The sequence below is a fragment of the Ovis canadensis genome, chromosome 2 (assembly GCF_042477335.2).
Source record: "Ovis canadensis isolate MfBH-ARS-UI-01 breed Bighorn chromosome 2, ARS-UI_OviCan_v2, whole genome shotgun sequence".
NCBI lineage: Eukaryota > Metazoa > Chordata > Mammalia > Artiodactyla > Bovidae > Ovis > Ovis canadensis.
Window position 1 is genome coordinate 24355066 of NC_091246.1, and position 21236 is coordinate 24376301.

Sequence of the window (21236 nt, forward strand, 5' to 3'; positions counted from 1 at the left end):
GCCCTGACCTCAGCAGGTTCCCAGTGTGGGTGGAGCCAGTCCAGCTTGAGCAGCACTGTGGGAGCTTGGGCACAGACGGCGTTTGGGGGACACAGAGGGCATCTGGGGTACACAAAGGGCACTGAGGAGACAGGGCACAGCAGACCAGAGGGCCCAAGTCAGTGCCCAGGTGTGAGCACCTGAGGGCAGCTGTTGGACACGGGGTACCTGGGAATGGCAGCATTCATACATGCCAAGGGCACATGCACCCCGCCATACACACACGCCCCACCACGTGCAGAGTAATAGCACCCATATCCAGAGAACACCTACACCCAAGTCCCCAACACAATGGTGGAGCCAGGGCCACATGTCATCTTTGCATGATAAACTTGTTCTCTTTCAGTGCCTTATTCCTTCAGTTCAGTTCAGTCGCTCAGTCGTGTCCAACTCTTTGCGACTCCATGGAATGCAGCATGCCAGGCCCCCCTGTCCATCACCAACTCCCTGAGTTTGCTCAGTCATGTCCATCAAGTCGATGATGCCATCCAACCATTTCATCCTCTGTCGTCCCCTTCTCCTCCTGCCTTCAATCTTTCCCAGCATCAGGGTCTTCAATGAGTCAGTCAGCCTTATTCCTTGAATACTGCTATTTCACTTGTTCAGTCATCTTGAAAAATTCTGCCAGTGCAGAGGGGTAATTTTACACAATGCAAAGGTCTTTGTGTCCTTTTTCACCTGGCCCCCTCTCCAACCTTCACCATACCCTCCTGCCTTCTGTCCCCGGCAGCACAAACATCGTATATCCACCCGCATCTTCCTCTTCCCAGGAGCCATGATACACGTTAACGTGGATACGCAGTCATGAGTGCATTATAAGAACAGTCCTGTAACATCTCATCACACACATAGAGCTCAGCAAGGGGGGTTCCTTTACCAGCTCTCTCAAAACACACCATACATACAGCTGCTGCCAATGTAAAGCTGGCACGTGGAAGACGAACAGGCCAGTGGGATGGACTGGAGAATCCCTTAAGGGAACCAGTTTACATGAGACCATAATATACCAGAGAGCTGAAATTCAATTCATTGGTCAAAGGACTGATCACTGAATAATTATTTAGTGCTGGTACACTGGAGGGAAATAAATTTACACTCCCCTCCCTCCAGCATCTTACTCCCTATTATGCAAAAGCAGTTTTAGACAGGCTCAAGAGCAGAATTTGTACACAAAACAATAAAACACCTACCAAGAAATCAATAGAGAGCCCATGGAATCTTTCTAACAAATATAATTATTAATACTTAGAAGTCATAAAAGAAAAGAGACATATTCAACCATATAATGATTTAATCTTGATGGCAAATGACACCTTAGTAAAAGTAATTAGCATACAACAGAACTGAGGAATAAATGTTTTCAAGACAGAAAACCATTCATTCCTATAACAAATGAAAAGCCCCCACAGTAGGACTTTCCTGGTGGCTCAATGGTAAAGAATCTGCCTGCCAATGAAGGAGACACAGATTCGATCCCTTGGTTGGGAAGATCCTCTGGAGAAGGAAATGGCAACCCACTCCAGTATTCTTGCCTGTAGAATTCCACGGACAGAGGAGTCTGGTGGGCTACAGTCCACAGAGTCACAAAGTTGGACACAACCTAGCGACTAAATAGCAACAACAACAAAAGGATAGGGGAGGGAGAAACACCCTAAGAAAAACTCGGGCAAAGAACCCAAATGGCCAATTCACAGAGGAGGGATCTTTGAGCAAAGATCCTAAACTCACCAGATTCAAGGAGACACACGTCAAGGAACAAAGCTGCTGCTCTGGACTTCTCAGACCGACAAAGTCAGAAAGACCGCTCATGCCCACCACTGAGAGAACCTGCAGGATCAGGGCGCACACTCATCCATGCAGGAAAGAGATGGACTGCTAGATCTTTTCAGAAGGCAACCTGGCACGATCTATAAAACAAAGAGACACACACCCTGCCCCAGTGGTGCCACTCCCTGAAATCCATGCCTGAATAACAGCCCGTGCGTGTGGCTGGGGTATTTACGGGAGCACTGTTTACACTGGCCGTGTTCTTTTCCTGTGGCAGCTCTAACAAATGACTCTAAACCGGGTGGCTTAGGACAACAGAAACCTATTCTCTCAGAGTTCTGGAGGCCAGGAGTCTGCAATCAGTTTCTCTGGGCTGAAATCACGGTGTCAGCAGGCTTGCGCTCCCTCCAGAGGCTCTGTGGGAGAATCCTTCCTCGCCTCTTCCAGCTTTCAGTGGCTTCTGGCACGCCTCAGGTTTGTGGCCACTGTATTAGTCAGCACCCCAGAGAAACAGAATCGACAGGATGTGTATACACAGAGAAGGGGATTTATTCTAATGAATCCAATCACGTGACCATGGAGGTTGACAGGCCCTGAGATCAGCAGTCAGCACGCTGGACTCAGGAGAGCTGACGATGCAAGTTCCATCTCTAGTCCTAACCTGAAGGCAGGAGAAAACCAGTGTCCCAGCTCAAAGACAGCCGGGCAGAGAGAGGGAATTCTCGCTCCACCTTTTTGCTCCAGTCAGGCCCTCAACTGATTGGATGAGGCCCACCACATGGGGGAGGGCAATCTGCCTCAGTCTGCCTACATATTCAAAAGCTAATCTCGCCCGGACACACCCAGAATCAGGTTTGACCAAATGTCTGGCACAGTCAAGCTGACACACAGAACTAGCTACCACACCCATATCACTCTAATCTCTGTTTCCGTCTTCACATCACCTTTCTCTTATCTTTCACATCTCTGCTGCCTCCCTCTCATAAGGACACTTGTGATGGCATTTTGGGCCCATCAGAAATAGCCCAGGACCACCTCCGCATGCAAGATTCTTAACTGAATCACATCTGCAAAGATTCTATCTCTAGAAAAGGTACTACTCAGAGGTTCTAGGAATTAGAATCTGACTTCTTTGGAGGCCATCCTTCAGCCTGCTACAAAGGACCAAAAACTCAATCCTGGAGCCTGAGTGAGTAGCTCCAAGAAGCGCCTGGTCCAAATTCTTAATGATCACTGCTGCTGCTGCTGCTGCTAAGTCACTCCAGTCGTGTCTGACTCTGTGCGACCCCATGGACTGCAGCCCACCAGTCTCCCCCATCTGTGGGATTTTCCAGGCAAGAGTACTGGAGTGGAGTGCCATTGCTTTCCATAACGACCACTCACCAGTCAGTAATTAAGCAACATCTTCCCTCAACATGGCTGAGAAGACAAAGAAAAGGACCCCCACCCACCACGATAATGAACACAGCTGGGCCTCTCTCAGATTCTAGGGAGGACCCTTTGATTCCCAAGGCATTTTCCTGAAAAAAATGAGTGTCCCTTTGACTCAAAGGCATAAGCTTTCCGAGCCCCTAGAGAGCCATGTCTTTCCAATGAGGCAGCAAAACAAACCAACGAAGCCATGAAGAGTATCCATAAAGGCTTACACAGAAAGATGGAGGCACTTCTTTCCTAAACTCGCCTCCTGCTCTCCAAACCATGCTGTGCAGAGTCTGCAAGCCCAGCCGAGCCAGGGATGGGGGGTTCTGCCTCACCCAACCCCTGCCACTCTCCCTCCCCGCCTCCAGACACATTAGGACCCTAGCACTCATGCGGAGGGGCTCAACTGAGCAGGTCTTGCATTCTCACGTGCCGCTCACATCCTCTCCTTTCCCATCCAGCCACCTGTCCGAGTCTTGCATCAAGTCCCATCTCACCCCACAGGCCCATCCTTGTATCCCGCACAGGCCAGCCTCACCTGATGAACGCAGGGTGGAAGGATGTCCCCAGGCCATGCAGCCTGCCCTCTGGGAGTTGAGCTGGGACCCACCCCTCAGAGCCACCCCTTGGACGTCTCCCTGACTCCAAGTGTAAGCTCCCAGGACCTCCTCCCCTCCAAACTTCACGTGCCCCAAACCATACTCCCTCCTAGACACCCTGCGTGGAGGTGGCCTGGAGGTGGACCTTCTATTCTTCCAGCTGCTCAGCCAAAACTTCAGTGCATCCTCAGCCCCCCACCCCACCCCAGACCCAACCTGAGGCAAGTCCCCTCAGCTTCACCAAATAAATGTCCAATTGGGCCATCCTCCCACCCCTACTGCTGCACTCTGGCCCAAGCCACCATCGCTCCCCCTGATCACCTCACAGCCTCCGAACAGGGTGGCCCATCCTACCTTCCAGGGTCCATTCTCCCTAGATGCCAGCAGTCCTGTCCAAACCCTTGGCTCGCAGGGCTCCCATCTCAGCCTCTCTGAGCACCAGTAAGCTCACCATCCACCTATGTCTTCTCCTCTCACCTAAGCACACTCCTGCCTCAGGGCCTTTGGACCTGCTGTCCCCTCTGCCTGGAACACTATTCCCGAAACCAGATCCAGATCTCATCTTTTCTCAACCGCCCTTTCTCTGCGAGGCACTCCCAGGACCCTTTCTCTGCTTACTTTCTCTTCTTTGCACCCACCACCACTTCACTACCATATCTGACTTGCTTATCTCCTTTGCGGTCCATCCTCCCCAACAGTAGAAAGCTTCTCCACTGTGGAAGGCCAGTGCCTGGAGTGTATGGAGCACAGCTCAGGAGCTCAGTGCACCGTCAAAGTGATGGGGCTTGAAGGGTGACAGGGCTCCACGCCCTGGGGCCAGCCATGCGCCCCAACACCAGAACGGGGCCACAGCTCCACCCCAGCTCCGTGTGTGCACATGCACCACAGCACAGGGCAGATGTGGAACCCTGAGGCCTGTGCATGCCCCCAAAACGTGCCGGACACACCAGAAAGTCATTTACTGAAAGGCTCACTTCACTGGCCCTTGCATGCGACAGCATCGCCACATGCCCACACTTTTCAGAGAAAAACAGGCCTTTGTGGGACATAAATAGCCTAGCCAGATGTGAGAAGGCCTGCAGGGCTCTCCCGGCACTCGGGCCACGTGCCCTGCAGCTGCTCAAATGGCAGCCCCCATTCAGCAGATCATCGGCGGGGCTTCCAGGGGCAGGAGAGGGGTAAATGGTGGTCCCTCCCCCACATCAGATTAGTGGCAGGGATTCACCAAGGCCATTGCTAACTCACAGGCTCAGCACGCCATACAGCATGCACAGGCCATACCACAGCTGTACGTGGCAGATCAAGCCAGACGCACTGCACAGTTCTTTATCCATGAAAAACAGGGAAACCAAAGCCCAGACAATGGGGAGCTTGGATATCAGGGAGTCCAGATAAAGGGCAGCATGATCAACAGGGTGCTGGGACCACTTTTCTGGGGAGCAGCATGCTCACCAAAGCCGACTGCTTGGTTCCCTGTGCAGGAGAAACGGCATCTGAGCACAGAACCTACTTCTTGGCTGAGGCCTGAAGTCCCTGTGCAGCCTGAAGTCCCTGTGCAGTCCCCGTCTGCAGAAAGGCAAAAACAACTGCACCTAGAGCTGGCTTCGAGGTATTCTCAAAGCCTGACAGTTCCTCATCCTTTGAGTCTCCAGTCTGTGCCTCCCAGCCTGTGGGCCCGGCCTCGACAGAAGGGGAAAAGTCAAATGCTGAGGGCACAGTCTAGACCTGTGCCTCCCAAAGAAACACCAGGCGGGTCACTCATGTGAGCCACATGTGTGATCTCAGATCACATGTGTGCCTACCAGTCACACCAAGAGCAAAAACAAATAGGTGTTAACAGCACACTTGATTTAGCCCAATACACAGCCAGTCCCCCCAACACATAACTAATAGAGTCGTGGACCAGACATCTTCCCGTTGCTTCTGAGTCTAAAGTCTCCCCAGGCACAACACTGCTCAGCTCTGACTGGCCACGCATGGAGTGCTCCTCGCCCTGAATGGTGTCAGCCACGGTGCTGGACAGTGCAGGTCCAGGGGTGCCTGCAGGTGTAGAAGCTTCCACTCACTATAAAGGGACCCAACAAGATCAGAGTTGGGTGACATTCATGGAGGGAGGTCCTGGACACAGCCCTCTGTCTACCCACGTCCTGGCTCTTCAGAGCCCCGTCCTCAGCAGGACAGAAGGGCACCAGCACCTGCAGACTGTCTCTCACTAGAGACTGACCAGGGTGCCCCTGAGCTGGGTGGTGCTCAGGGCCCCCATCAGATTACAACAGCTTTTGGACACACACCACTCTGTGCATGCCTCCATGTGGGTGACCTGTTTCTCCTGTAATATAATCTATACTGTAAGCCTTAAAGGACACATCTGAGCTAACATCATGCACACATCAGCATTAGAATGAAGTGAGTCACGTATAGTTTTTACATTAATGAGTCCCTCAGGCCATTCTGTGAGACTAAAAGCTCAGACCACTCACTTTTGGTTACAGCAGCACCCCCAGGACTCTTGCACACCCTTGGGAGGTGGTCCTGGGAGCTTGTCCAGGTGACAGCCTTACAGGGCCTCAGCGGTGGACCAGAGAGCCCTCCCAGGCCTTCTGACACCCACAGGAGTAATTAACTCCCATTTTGGTGTTGCTTAATTACATCTGGTCTTCCCAGTGGTCACGTATGGATATAAGAGTTGGACCGTAAAGAAGTCAGAGCGACAAAGAATTGATGCTTTTGAACTGCGGTGCTGGGGAAGACTTTTGAGAGTCCCTTGAAGAACAAGATCAAACCAGTCAATCTTAAGGGAAATCAAACCTCAATACTCGTTGGAAGACCTGATGCTGAAGCTGAAACTCCAGTATTTTGGTCATCTGATGCAAACAGCTGACTCAGTGGAAAAGACCCTGATGCTGGGAAAGACAGAGCAGAAGAACAGAGCGTCAGAGATGAGATGGCTGGATGGCATCATCAGTGCAGTGGACGTGAACTTGGGCAAACTTCGGGAGATCGTGAGGGACAGGTAGGCCTGGTGTGCTGCAGTCCATGGGGTCACAGAGAGTCGGACACAACTGAGCAACCAAACAATTACATCTACAGTCATGTCACTCTCAGCTCTGAGACACTGAATGCCACGTGCTAAAAATAAAAGCACACCTCTTACGGACAGGTGGCCTATCTCACGCCTGTGGAGCCCCCTGCTTCTAGGGGCCGCCCTGGTGCCCAGGCAGCACTCACAGGGCATGCTTGGTAAGAATAAGACTGTGTGATTGTTAAGTAGGCATCACCAAAACCGAAATACTCAGAGTAATTCACTTCCTTTACCCAAGTTCTCACTAGAAGCAGGAAGGCTTTAGGAGTTTGAGTCTAAGAAAAAAAAAAAATCACAGGTGAGACATAAAACTGTACCCCCAGTCAGACATCCACATGAACCCCATCCTGGGAGGCTGCAGAATCCCTCATGTCCCTCCTGTTCCATGCTCCGGGGAAGCCCACAGGCAGGTGATGTGCCCAAGGTGGGTACTCCAGCACCCCAACCATCCCACACCTTGAAGCTAGATCACCTGGTCCCTGCTCTCATGGGAGAACACACAATCTCAGCAGTCAGCTCCTCTCAGAGGCTGCCCTTGGTTCAAGCACATCCCCAAGACTCTCACCATAGAGATGGGCAGGTCGGCAGCAGCAACAGAAGGACATACTTGCCCCATCTGCAAACAAGAGACCGTGCCAACCCCGCCTATTTCTATCTGAACCACTTCAAAGCAGCAAAGCTGATCACAGAAATGAGTCGTTTTCTTCTCTTCAACACAGGTTCTAGAATACTTTTTAATCTTCCTAAGCTTTTCCTTTTCAATTATCTTTTGCAAACCATCTGTTTATAATGTGAAAGGTAAAGCCAGGGGGAGATTCCTAACAGGGGGGTGGTGCAGTTCCCAGAGTTGGGGAGGCAGGGCTGGGCCAGGAGCCAGCCTGGGGACCAAACCCTGAAGGTTCTCTCAGAGAACAATTCTGCCAGCAGGATGGGTACCTGGAGAGGACGCAGTACTTAAATGTCCTGTGTACACACTGAAAAAAAGTTACTCCTGGAAACTCCCTCTAACGCAGCACGTCTAGACAGACGTTTATTCCAGCTCTCTCTCCAGGACACACACAGATGTCTTCTGGTCTGAAGTGGCCGTGACCCACCCCCTACCCCTCCAGCTCGGAGAGTGACTGACGGGGCAGGGACCCGGCATTTCCACCACCCTCTTCCACTGCTATGTCCAGAGCTGTCAGCTCATAAATTGAGCTCTCTGGAAGCTTATTCTTGGGCTGCTGGCTCCCAGCCCAAACAAATAGAAGGGCTCCCTCAGAAGCCCTCTTCTCTCCTGGCTCAATCAGAGCAAGTAAATGCGATGAAAACTCAAGATGGAGCCCCAAAGTGGACCCTGAGCTGAAGACGGCCCTCCAGGACCATGGTAGGTACCAAAGCTTCAAATCCAGTTCAGGTATGACTGCCAGGGTGTGGGGATAAGGCCATAGCACCCCACTCCAGTACTCTTGCCTGGAAAATCCCATGGACAGAGGAGCCTGGTGCACTGCAGTCCATGGGGTCTCGAAGAGTTGGACACAACTGAGCAGCTTCACTTTCACTTTTCACTTTCATGCACTGGAGAAGGAAATGGCAACCCACTCCAGTGTTCCTGCCTGGAGACTCCCAGGGACGGAGGAGCCTGGTGGGCTGCTGTCTATGGGGTCGCACAGAGTCGGACACAACTGAAGCAACTTAGCAGTAGCTGCAGCAGCCAGGGTGTGAGACTAGAGGTCCTAAGATGCTGCTCACCTCCTAAGACAGTCTCATCCCTCTGTGATGCAGCAAGGGATCAGCGCACAGGTCTCAGACAAGATGGAAGCCACGTTCACCTGAGACAAGGTGAAACACAGGCCCCTCAATTCCATTCTGGGCCTCATCCAGGATGGGCTGAATGGTCATCCCCACAGACCAACCGGAACGAAACACTGTCACCCAACTCTGCTTCAGCTTCTCTTCTTCCCCCAGGCCTCCCTCGACCCACAGCCAGGCTGAGCCCTCAGACAGCCCCCCTGAGAACAGGCCCGCCTTGGGGGACACATCCTCCAATCTATCAACCCTCGCTCTTCATCCCACTGCCCCAAACCTGGGTCTTACAGACTGTCTACACCTCCCTACGAAGGAAAAACCCAGCGTCAGCGTGCCTGATCCCTGCTGTGCCTGCCCTGGTCATACATCTCTCCACGGCAACATCTGTCTCCTGCACATCTCTCTCCCTTCCTGGCTCCCCCACAATAATCCTCTCAAATAAAGACTCTTACTAAGCCTGGCTTTGATTTTCATTCGACAACTGATTACAAATGACCTGAAGCCCAAAAACACATGGATCTGACAGACAGGTGAGACCTTTGATTTCCACCTTCCTGAAGACTCTCAGGGTTCCCTAAGGTCTCACTAGTTCTGGCTCAAAGTACAAATAGGGACTGGTTCGAGAACCAGCTCAGAAGCGTGTCTGAGCCCTTAAGCCACAGATGCTCCTGGGGGCTGGCGAGCAAGAGAAACAAGGGGAAGCAACATGAAGGAAAATCAGACCACTCACGTATGTCCGGTGTCCCGTCCACTACGGAAACTCTGTGCTTCCTTGGAAACAGCACACAGGGAATTTCCCTGGTGATCCAGTGGCTAAGACTGTGCTCTCAATGCAGGGGACCCAGATTCGATCCCTGCTCCAGGAACTAGATCCCACATGCCACAACTAAGAATTCACGTGCCGCAACTAAATATCCTTCATGCTGCAACTGAGACCAGGCACAGACAAACACATGAATAAAATGTTAACAAACAAACAAAAAAACAACCACAGCACACAGAACCTTTTGCTTAAGTGGATACCTCTCCAGGAAGCTGTCAGGTCTCCATGGGGCCATCCAAAGCATAACACACAGTGAATCCAGGCCCCCTGCTCCCCACACCCTGCAGGTAGAGAAGTTCTGGGTGGGGAACACTCCCACCACCAACAAATGCTTTACTCTCATTCTCCCAGGAGGGAGTGAAGGTGTAGCAGGTGGGGCTCATTGCTGAACCTTCACTGATCTACTCAACAGGAAAGATTCTCTTTCAGTCAGTAAAGAATCTACCTGCAATGTAGGAGACCTGGGTTCAGTTTCTGGGTCAAGAAGATCCCCTGAAGAATGGCAACACATTCAGTATTCTTTCCTGGAGAATCCCATGGACAGAGAAGCCTGGCAGACTATAGTCCATGGGATCACAAGAGTTGGACACCACTTAGTAACTAAATATTCATCTTTCTAAATATGCTGCTACCAAATGTGTGAAAGGAAATGTTCATCTCACTGCTGATCAGAAAAATACAAATTAACACAAGATGCCATTCTCCCCCTACAGAAGTAACAAAGAAAAAAAAAAGATAAGGTTCAAAGGTGGTGAGGAGGTGTGGGCCCCTTCCCAGGGTCAACAGGAAGTCTTTTCTAGAAGCAACATCCGGAACCTTCCAAATCAATGCTAGCTACAGGTAACAATGTTCTCATCTTGTATTCACACACAGAGGTTCTCATCCAGTAGCTTCTTGATATCATAAAAACAGGAAACATCCCCAAAGAGAGGATTAAATGAGTATCTAAAGGACCAGGTTGGCGCCAAAGTATGGGTATGGTCTTTCTGGACTGCTGCGGTTTTGAGTCACACCTCCTCGGCCAACCCAGGAGGCAACGGGGACACCCACTGCCCTACCTGAGGCATGTCAACACATGAGAAGAGCCATCAAAATAAACTGCTGAAAGTTGCATCCATCTGAGTTTTGTTCCCACCCCAGAGAGCAGCATATGGATAGAAAACCATGGTGAACAAACCACAGAGAACGTCCTGGGATCAGCCTGTGTTTCTTCGGTAACAAATGAAATAATGAATCACATTTAACAGAAGGGTAGGATGCGTTTTGGCAAACTGCTTTTCCTAGCAGTTGATTAAACTAGGTTTGGGTTTTAGGAAGGGAAACTCTCAGGCTTTGCTGAGATCCAAACTGCAGAGCTAGGTGCTGACATCATACACACAGGCCAGCCGGGCAGGGATGTTCTCTGCGTAGCCAAAGGGAAGTGCTTAGGAACTGCTCCGTACCATTCTGCTGCAAATTCTGGAAGCTTGATTTCTCATGAGCACAGATGTTGGGACATCCCACTAACTTCCCTCCTAAACTTAGATACGATGCCATAATTCCTCACAGAAACATCATTAGCCATGCATTTTTTTAATGACAGAAAACTCATAATCTGGTTGATGCAGAGAAGTGGGGACTCCCAAGAGAAGGGGACTCCGAGGGAAGGGGATCCCATGCTCTCCCCTGGTGACCACACTGATATGAGTGGCAACTAACAGCCATCTGACAGGACACAGAGCTATTGTTTCCTTGGGATAACTCGTGTAATATGAGAGCTGTGTTTTCTTTACAAAACAGAACTTTTTGGTACAGTGATGCAATGTCTTAAATCTGAAAGACTGAAAATGCTCCAAAGTACCAGTCAACAGAAAACAACAAATACCTATCACTTACAAACAAGTCAACGATATAGGTTATACATCTCTTTGATCTCAAAGTCATATTATTGGATGCTCTTGATTATAAGATTAAAATATGGAAAAGATGAGCACCAAAAAAAGAAAAAAAAACCAAGTCAACAATACCTCAGTGGAGAGCCATCCGTGGCCATTTACAAAAGCACCAACAGCATGTCCTGAGTTGGAAATTTTGAGCTTACACCAGCTATCTTGGGTGTAACAATCCAGCCCCCTCTAAGGACAGGGTTTGTCTTTGTTCAACAGGACTACTCCAGGGTTTCCAAACAATCAAGTCTTGACCTTCCCCTTTCTGCTCAAGGTCACAACTACCCGGTGGCTTTGTCTGCAGGGACAGGCCCCTCCCTGCAAGGCTGAGGGACCGGGAAAAGCCATGGTCATGAAGGGCCAGGTTCCAACCCAAGGCTCCACCGGAGTGAGGGCCCCATGAGGAAAACTGACCAAGACTGGGGCCAGTTATGAGTTCAGTCTTCACATTCCGAGGTTGTGCTTTAGGTCTGCCAGGAAAACAGGGTGCCAGGGAGTCCTCAGCTCCTGGGGGCAGGCTGGGCCAACTCCTGGCCATTTACCATGGGGCCCGGAGTGCTCAGGGGGTGAGAGTCCTGCTCTCTGCTCAGCTGATGCTGACGACTATCACACAAGCCTGCGGCTCCAAAAGCATGGAATTTATTTCTTTATTCACTGTATTTTCGTTCTTGGCTCTATGCCCTTTCCACAGCTAAAAACATCTGGCTTGCTCAACACAGCACTGGACTTGTGATAATTAATCAGTACATGCTGATTGACCCAGCAGGGCCCAGAGTGCCAGCCCAGAAAGATGAGTTCTTTTCAAATATCATCCAAGAGCCCCAAACAAGACCAGGAAAGTCCACATATGAAGTGCTCACCTACGCTCCATGACCAAATTCTCACTCTAAAAAAAACCCCAGCCCACTGCATCCCACAGAGGGTAGACAGGAGGTGCCAGAAGCCACTGGAAACCAGCACCACCCAATGAGAAGGATTGGCCACTCGAAGAACTTCAAATTATATAGGGTAGGCTGAGGGAGGAGGAAAGGGGGTGACTGCTTGGTGGTACAGGGTTTCTTACTGGAGTGACTAAAAGTTCTTAGAACTGTGACATAGGTGGTGGTTATACACACTGTGAATGACCTAAATACCACCAAGCTGTTCACTGCAATGTGGTTGAGATTATGTTATGCTCAATTAAAAAAATATACATTTAAATAAATATAAAAAAGGAAATTGAAATGAGCTTCCAGTGGGCACAAAACTGGATTCTTCCATGGGAGGAAGACAACCGCCCCACCACTGGACAGAATCCATTTGCCTGTCTACAGGTGTAGGGAACAAGGTATAAGGAAGGTTGAGAAGTGCTTGCAAACAAGACTCTCAACCTTCCTTATACCTTGTTCCCTACAACAGGCGAGGACTGTTTGCATGGACATCAACTCCATACAACTTACAGAGCTGTATCAAGACAGACAAATCCACAGGTTCCAATGTGCCATCCAAAGGCTGTTCACTCCAAAGTCTAAAGACAACAGAAGGGAGAGTGGAACTGTGAGATTCAGGAGGGAAGGGGGCTCAGGACCGGGCAACACGACAGACGGAAATGAAGGGTGAAGTTGCAAGAAGGATTCCTGCATTTCTAGAGGGGAGTAGGCAATGGGGAGAAGATCTGGGGGGCTGCGAGTGAGGAGGAGGCTTACCCCTGATGTCAAGTAAAGCATCGCTGTCCAGTGAGAAGCCAGGCAGTGTCCCAGCAGCACCCCCTCCCAGCCTGTGGGATGTTCCCATAAAGGAACTGCAGCTGCCTGGGGCATGAATCAATGGAGCCCAAACAAAAAAATGATGAATGATAAGACTATTCCCCTTATGGAAATGAAAATACACGGTGACCAGGCAGATCTGTGCTCACACAGTCTTGAAAATAAGGAACAGGGATGTCAATTCACTTTCAAAATGCCCTTTGTTTTTCCTGCCAAACAAGAATTCTTGCCATGGTTTCTCAAACATCCCTAAGAACCTATGAGGTCAGAGAGAGGGAGAGGGGGCTGTCTTGGGCCCTCTCCTTCTTTGAAAAGAATCACTGCTCTAGGATGACACCTGTACAAACCCCAGGTGTGCCCAACCCGAAGACCCCTTCCAGTCTGCACACCCCTGTTCAGACACGCTGACACCAAGCAGCCCATTCCTCAGGGGTCAGTGGCCACCCAGGGACCCTGAGGTTCCTCCTGCATAGAACACACAGTGTCTTGTCGAGACAGTACATGCCTCTGTCTCCAGGCCCAAGTAGATCACACACATGCACGAACTCCTCAACAACAGCCAAACTGTGCTCTTCTCACTGTACTCTTCTTGCTCATTAATCAACACCCCCACATCTAGTCCCCGGACAGGACACAGGTCTGCAGTCCTGAAGGTGGATGTTTTCAGGTGAGGTCTCACGTGACACCAAGGGAGGTAACTGCCAGGACGCAAGGACTCCTTGCTGGGTTCACGTGACGATGGCACATGAATACCATATCCGTTACTGGAACCTTCTGCAAGGATGCTGCTCCACCTCCACTGCCCTCTCGTTACTGTGTAACTATCAGGTTCTAAGCCACAAGCTCCAGAAGACACGGTCCAAAGAGAGGGGTTCGTTATTCTTTTACAAGCAATCAGAACAGAAACTAAAATGTCAGCAAACAACTGGAAAGGAACAGAATGATTAATCTCCAGAGCTAACCACCACAGTGAAGAATGAACAGCGGTGCCCCCTCTCAGCTGTCAAAGCTGAAGGCTCTCTGTGAAAAGAAGTGGGCACGCCTTCCCCGCCATACCCTACCTGCGGCCACCTCTATCCTGGCAGCCACGTGCAGACGAGGACAGGACACAGGGAACTCAGTCCTGGGACAGCGCTCACTTTCACACCCTCACAACCTGGCTGCCCATCTTCTGAAACCTCAGAACTAGATGGTCTTGGGAACCTCACGAAAGACACCACGCCAGCATGTGGTCCCTGCAATTCAGATCCAAATGAGTCTAGGGCTGTGGGGGCTAAAAGGAATGTACACCCCAACTCCCTCGGAGGAGGGGCTGACTTTAATTTCCCTCCCCTATATACTTCCTGGGCTTCCCTTGTAGCTCAGTCGGTAAAGAATCTGCCTGCAATGCAGGAGACCTGGGTTCAATTCCTGGGTCAGGAAGATCCCCTGGAGAAGGAAATGGCTACGCACTCCAGAATTCTTGCCTGGAGAATCCCAGGGACAGAGGAGCCTGGTAGGTTCCCAGTCCACGGGTTGCAAGAATCGGACACGACTTAGCAACTGAACAATAACCCGACCTACTGTTCTGGCACCCTGATCTCAGATGTCTAGCATTTAGGATTATGAGAAATAAACACCAGCTGCTTAGAAACCACCCCAGTCTGCATTATTTTTTATAGCAGCCCAAACCCCAGAGTCTTCATCATTCTAAAAACAGGTACTTTAGGATTAGTGACAAAGGAAGATTAAGCCTCATACAGAAGGATGTGCTACCAACTATCTTGCATCCTCGACAAACAAACACCAATCAATCTCCGCTTAAACCCTGACTAAAACTTAACACTCCACTGGCCTTAATTTACTATGATTTTCAAGATGATCCAATTTATGGCCTTGATTAGCAATAGACGAAACATAAATTAGTACTACAGACACACCACTCAGAACTGTCCCTTTAAACACCATGAACAAGAGGGGAATCTCTTCCACCCTTTAGGGAGATTCCTACCACCCATCTCCTGCCCTGCCATGTGAAACTGCTCCCTGGCAGCAAACTGATGTTTCTGGAAACACAGGAAGACATGTAGGTCACTGGGGTGCCGTGTGTTAACTTCCTACCCCTGGGCACCAAATGCAGACCCAGAGGCTTCAAAGCTTCAGTGTTCCTCCGAACAAACTTCATTTGCTACTCCCTCTGGATACCACGGGTACCCCAGGAATCCAGTCAGGGAGATGGTGCAGTGCCTTCAGCTAGGATGCTGGCCCCACTCCAAACAAAGGCTGCATTTCAGACACTGGACCTAATACATTCCCAAGTACCAGAACCAGGACAGAGGGGTGTGCTCACTGCAGACCCACAGACAGTAATGGATAACAAGGAACACCACGAACAACTATGCTTATAAGAAAAGTCAACAACACAGAGGGAATGATCCAATCTTTCAATCACCACAAGCTGTCACAATGCACCGTGATGAAATAAACAAACTGAACAACACTTTAAAAATAAAATTCATAGTTAAAAACCCTTTTGAAACAGCTATCTCCAGGCCCAGATGATTTTATCAGCAAATTCTACCAACGATTTAAGAAATAACAGCAATTCTACATAGTGGTAATTGCTCAGTCGTGTCCGCCGACTCTTTGTGACCCCACAGACTAGAGCCCACCAGGCTCCTCTGTCCATGGAATTCTCCAGGCAAGAATGCAGGAGTGGGTTGCCATTTCCTTCTCCACAATTCTACATAAGCTCTTCCAAAACACAGAGGAGGAAAAAACATTTCTCAACTTAAATGAGGCCAGCATTACCCTGATAACAAAACCAGGCAAAAAGAGCACAAGAAGACTGCAGACCAACATCCCTTGTGAACACAGATGTAAAACGCCTCAACAAAATATCAGCAGATTGAATCCAGTGATATACTGGACTGGTCAAAAAGAATTTTTGGCCAAACCAATATATAAATGTTATACCACAACCACATGGAGTTTATCCCAGAATGCAAGGCTGGGTCAATGTGTAAAAGCAATCAGTGTAATCTACCATATTAACCATCCACAGAAGAAACAACACAAAAGCATAACAGTTTATGGCAAAACAGTATTTGAAAAATACTCAGCATCCAGTCATGATAACTCTCAGCTAACTAGCAACAGAAGGGAACCCCAACAGTCTACTAACAAACATCTATGAAGAAACCTATAGCTAACATGATACTCAGTGACGGAAGACTGACCGCTTTCCCCAAATGACAGGGACAAGGCAGATGTCCGCTGACACTGCCTCTATTCAGCACTGTACGGGAGCCCTGGCTAGTGGAAGAGGTGAGAAAAAGATATAAAAGGTAAACAGATTAGCAGGGAAGAGTAAAACGACCTTTTCACAGATAGCATGATTGCCTCTGTTGAAAATTCCAGAGAACCTACAACAACAACAACAAAGCTCTCAAGACTAACAGGACAGTTTAGCAAAATCACAGGATGCAAGATCAGTAACAGAAAATGAACCATCTTTCCATGCACTCCCTATGAATGATGGCAAATTGGTAGGTCAAACTTCATCACTACTAAAATGTTGCCTTCTGTGAAAATCTTATTACAAGAACTGAAAGACTAGTTGTAGATGGGAAGGAAATATTTGAAAAAGCCCAGCTATGACAAAGAACTTATGTTCAGGAAAAATTCCCAAAATTCAATAGGAAGAAACAAAAATCAACCCAATAAAATACAAGATACTTCACCAAACTAGATACAGGGATTGCAAATAAGTTCATGAGAAAATGTTTAATGCCATCAGTCATTAGGAAATGCAAACTAAAAGCACAAGGAGCTATACAGTATGCAAATTAGAATGGTTAAAAAAAAATAGTGTAGCCACTGTGGAAAACAGTATAGAGGCTTTTCAAAAAACAAAAGCAGAATTACCATATGACCCAGAAATTTCACTCTTGGTTATATATCCAAAAAACCCCAAACCACTAGTTCTACAAGAGGCATGCACCCCAGTATTCACAGCAACATTATTTATAACTGTCAAGCTACAAAAGTAACCTAAGTGTCCATCAGTAGATCAATGTATAAACACGACATTATATATATACATGTATATGTATGTACCTATAATGGAATACTAGCCATAAAAGGATGGAACTTTGCCATTTGCAGCAACATAAACAGACTCGGAGGGTACTATGCCAAGTGAAATATGTTAGAGAAAAACAAATGCTGTATGATATCACTTATGCATGGAATCTAAAAATACAACAAACTAGTGATTATAACAAAAAAGGAGCAGGCTCACAGATATAGAGAACAAATTAGTGGTTACCAGTAGTGAGAGGGAAGTAGGGAGGGGCAAGATAGGCACAGGGGATTAAGAGGTGCCTTATTATATCAGGCATACAATAATATAAATACCTTACTATATCAGGTATAAAATAAGCTACAAGGATATACTGTACAACGTGGGGAATGCAGTCAATATTTTATAAGAACTATAAACGGAGGGTAACCTTTAAACACAGTGAACCACTATACTGTACACCTATAACTTGGGCTTCCCTTGTAGCGCAGCTGGTAAAGAGTCTGCACTGTATATCAACTATACTCCAATGAAAAACCAACTAACAAAGCCAAGTATGGGTGAGAATGTGGAGCAACTCGAACTCTCACAGGCTGCTGGTAAGAATGTGAAACAAGACAGACACTCCAGACAGTATTTTGATGGTTTTAGACAGTTAAACATACACTTACCAAGTGGCCCAAAAATCTCATTCATGAGTATTTATCCTAAGTAAATGCAACCATACCGTCACAGAAGAGCTGACAAACAAATATTTATGGCTGCTCCATTTAAACGTACAACAGAATACTACTCAGTGACCAGAAAAAAAAAATCAAATGTCTATACATGCAATGACTTGAGTGAGCCTCAGAGGTGTTATCACGGAAAGACGCCAATCTTAACAGGCTCTCTACTCTCTGATTCCACTTATAGGACGTTCATAAACAAGTAAACTACAAGGACAGATTAAGTCAGTTTTCAGTGGTGATGAGAGGGTGGGAACATAAAGGGTGATAAAGGCTGACCTCATTTTACTGCCCTTGGCAGATACTACTTTTTATAAATTGAAGGTCTGTAGCAACCCTTCTAAGAGCAAGTCTACTGGCACAATTTTTTCCAACAGCACTTGATCACTTTGTGTCTTGGTGTTACATTTTGGTAATTCTCGGAGTATTTTAAACTTCTCCATTTGTATTGTATTGGTTATGGTGATCTACGATCAGTGATGTCTGATGTTACTACTACAACTTGCTGAAGGCTCAGATGATGGTTAGCATTCTTTAGCAGTAATTTTTTTTTTTGCCTTTGTAAACAAATTTTTATTTATTTTTGTTTTATATTAGCGTATAGTCGTTGTGTTTGTTTTCGGTATATAGCAAAGTGATTCAGTTATATGTATACATGTATCTGGTCTTTTCCAAATTCTTTTCCCATTTAGATTATTAGAGTATTGAGCACAGTTCCCTGTGTGATACAATAGGTCCTTGTTGGCTATCTACTCTAAATATAGCAGTGGAAACGTGTCAATCCCAAACTCTCTAACTACCCACCCACCCCACTCTTTCCCCCTGGTAACCATAAGTTTGTTCTCTAAGTCAATGAGTCTGTTTCTGTTTTGTAAATAAGTTCATCTGTTAGGCAGAAGACCTAAACAGACGTTTCTATCAATACAAAGAAGATGGTCAAGAGGCACATAAAAGATATTCAATAATACTAATTATTGAGAGAAACACAGATCAAAACTGTATCAAGATATCACTTCACTATCATCAAAAGGCTACCATCAAAAAGTCTACAAACAATAAAGGCTGGAGAGTGTGGAGAAAAGGGAATCCTCCTACAATGTTGGTGGGAATGCAAATTGGTATAGCCACTATGGATAACAGTATGGAGGTTCCTTAAGAAACTGAAAACATAGTTACCGTATAATCCAGCAATCTTGCTCCTGGGCATATATCCAGAGGATAATATGGTTCAAAAGGATACATGCACCCCAGTGTTCATTACACTGCTGTTTACAATAGCCAAGACAAGAAAGCAATCTAAACGTCCATCAACAGCTGAAGATAAAGATGTGGCTTGTGTGTGTGTTAGTCACTCAGTTGTGTTTGACTCTTTACAACCCCATGGACAGAGCCCGCCAAGCTCCTCTGTCCGTTCATCTAGAATTCTCCAGGCAAGAATACTGGAGTGGGTTGCTATTCCCTTTCCCAGGGGACCTTACCGATTTAGGGATCAAATGCAGGTCTCCTGCACTGCAGGCAGATTCTTCACCATCTGAGCCCACCAGGGAAGCCCCAAAGATGTGGTACCCATATACAATGGAATACATTCAACCATTAAAAAGAATGAAATAATGCCATCTGCAGCAGCATGGATGGACCTGGAGATTTTCATACAAAGTGAACTAAGTCAGATAGAGAAAGACAAATATATGATATCTCTTACACATGGAGTCTTAAAAAAAGATACAAATAATGCATTTTAATGCACAAATTATCAAATGCATAAAATTTTAATGCATAAATTGTTTATATACTGTTTTTTAAGACACAGTGAGACTGCACACTTAATATACTACAGTAGAGTGTAAATAAAACTTTTACATGCCCCTGGAAAGCAAAAATTTCATGGGATTTGCTCTATCAGGAGATTCATTGTATTGCAATAATCTGGAACTGAACTTGCAATCTCTCTGAGGTTTGCCTGAACCGAGAAAAACTTGGGGGGGATGGAATTATTGCATCCTGTGGAAGTGGTTACACAAATCTATACATGCATTTAAACTCACAGAACTGTATACCAAAATAACCATTTTCACCACACTGATTTGACTCAAATGTTTTTAAAAACACCTTTACTCTTAGCCAGATACAAAGGGGCAATAATCTATATAATTCCATTTGTCTGAGGTGCCTAGTATAGTGACAGAAGAGATAGCAGACAGACAGAAGTAGAGACAGAAGTAGAATGGTGGGTGCTGGGGGCAGGGGTTGGGGAGTTTCAGTTTCGGAAAATGGAAATGTTCTGGGTGTGGAGGGTGGTGATGGCTGCACAACAGAGCGAAACTTTCACTTTAAAACACTTTTATCAGAAAAGGAGATTTACAAAGGTGTACTTGTATGGAAATAAAAGAGTTCTAAAGGCAGGAAGTTTTAACTGCGATCGCTCTCTGCAGATGTGTGCTGTTTGGTTTGGCTTGCGGCTTCCAGACTTACCCTACATGAACCGTGCACACAGGCTCCATCACCCGTGGGACAGGGTCTGTTCATACCGTGATCATGGACCAGACAGAGACCCTGAGTCAACCTGTCCAATCCTTTGGACTTTCAAAGTATTATGCTTTTACTTCCCACAAGAGGCAACCAGAAAACTGGTAAAATACATCCACAGTCTGAAGAAGCATTTTGCATGTTCAGCCATACCTGGGCAGACCAGAACTTTGAACAGACAGGCATGTAACAGAGGCCTAGGAGACTCTGGCCTGATTAGTCAGTGACAGAAGTTTGGGCCTTGTTCCTCGTCTCCTCTTTGAAATCAAGCAGGCAGAAAGAGAAGGGACTTATAGCCCCACGGCAGTGTTTCTGGGTCCCCAGCAGTTGTACTGTGCACTCCATGCTACTCCATTTCAGAAAAGTTCCAGCCAGAAAAGCTCTGCAGCTTCTAGGTAGAGGCCTTCCGCCACTCCCACCGGCTGCCAACAGACTGAACCCCACTGATGTCCAAATGCAAATTACAGCTTCTAAACACCTGGCATCAATAAACACCAGAAATAAACACCATCTGAGTCATTTACGCAGCTCTATGTATCACAAGCTTTCAAATGGTAATTAACTTTCATTTAAACTCTGTGTTGATGATTAAGTCAAGAAATCATTGGCATTTTGATCCAAATAAAACACCACAAAGATTATGCTGGACAAATAAAATAAAAACCAATTTGAATGTTTCCAAGTTCTTAATTTCTAACAATATTCCCTTGTGTACACAGATGAAAGAGCCCA

At 47.3% G+C, this 21236-nt stretch overlaps 1 protein-coding gene across 3 annotated transcripts in view; it reads right to left on the reverse strand.

The window, feature by feature from the left end:
- SEMA4D (semaphorin 4D) overlaps positions 1-21236 on the reverse strand; it is a 126700-nt gene that overhangs the window by 81410 nt on the left and 24054 nt on the right. The window lies entirely within an intron of this gene.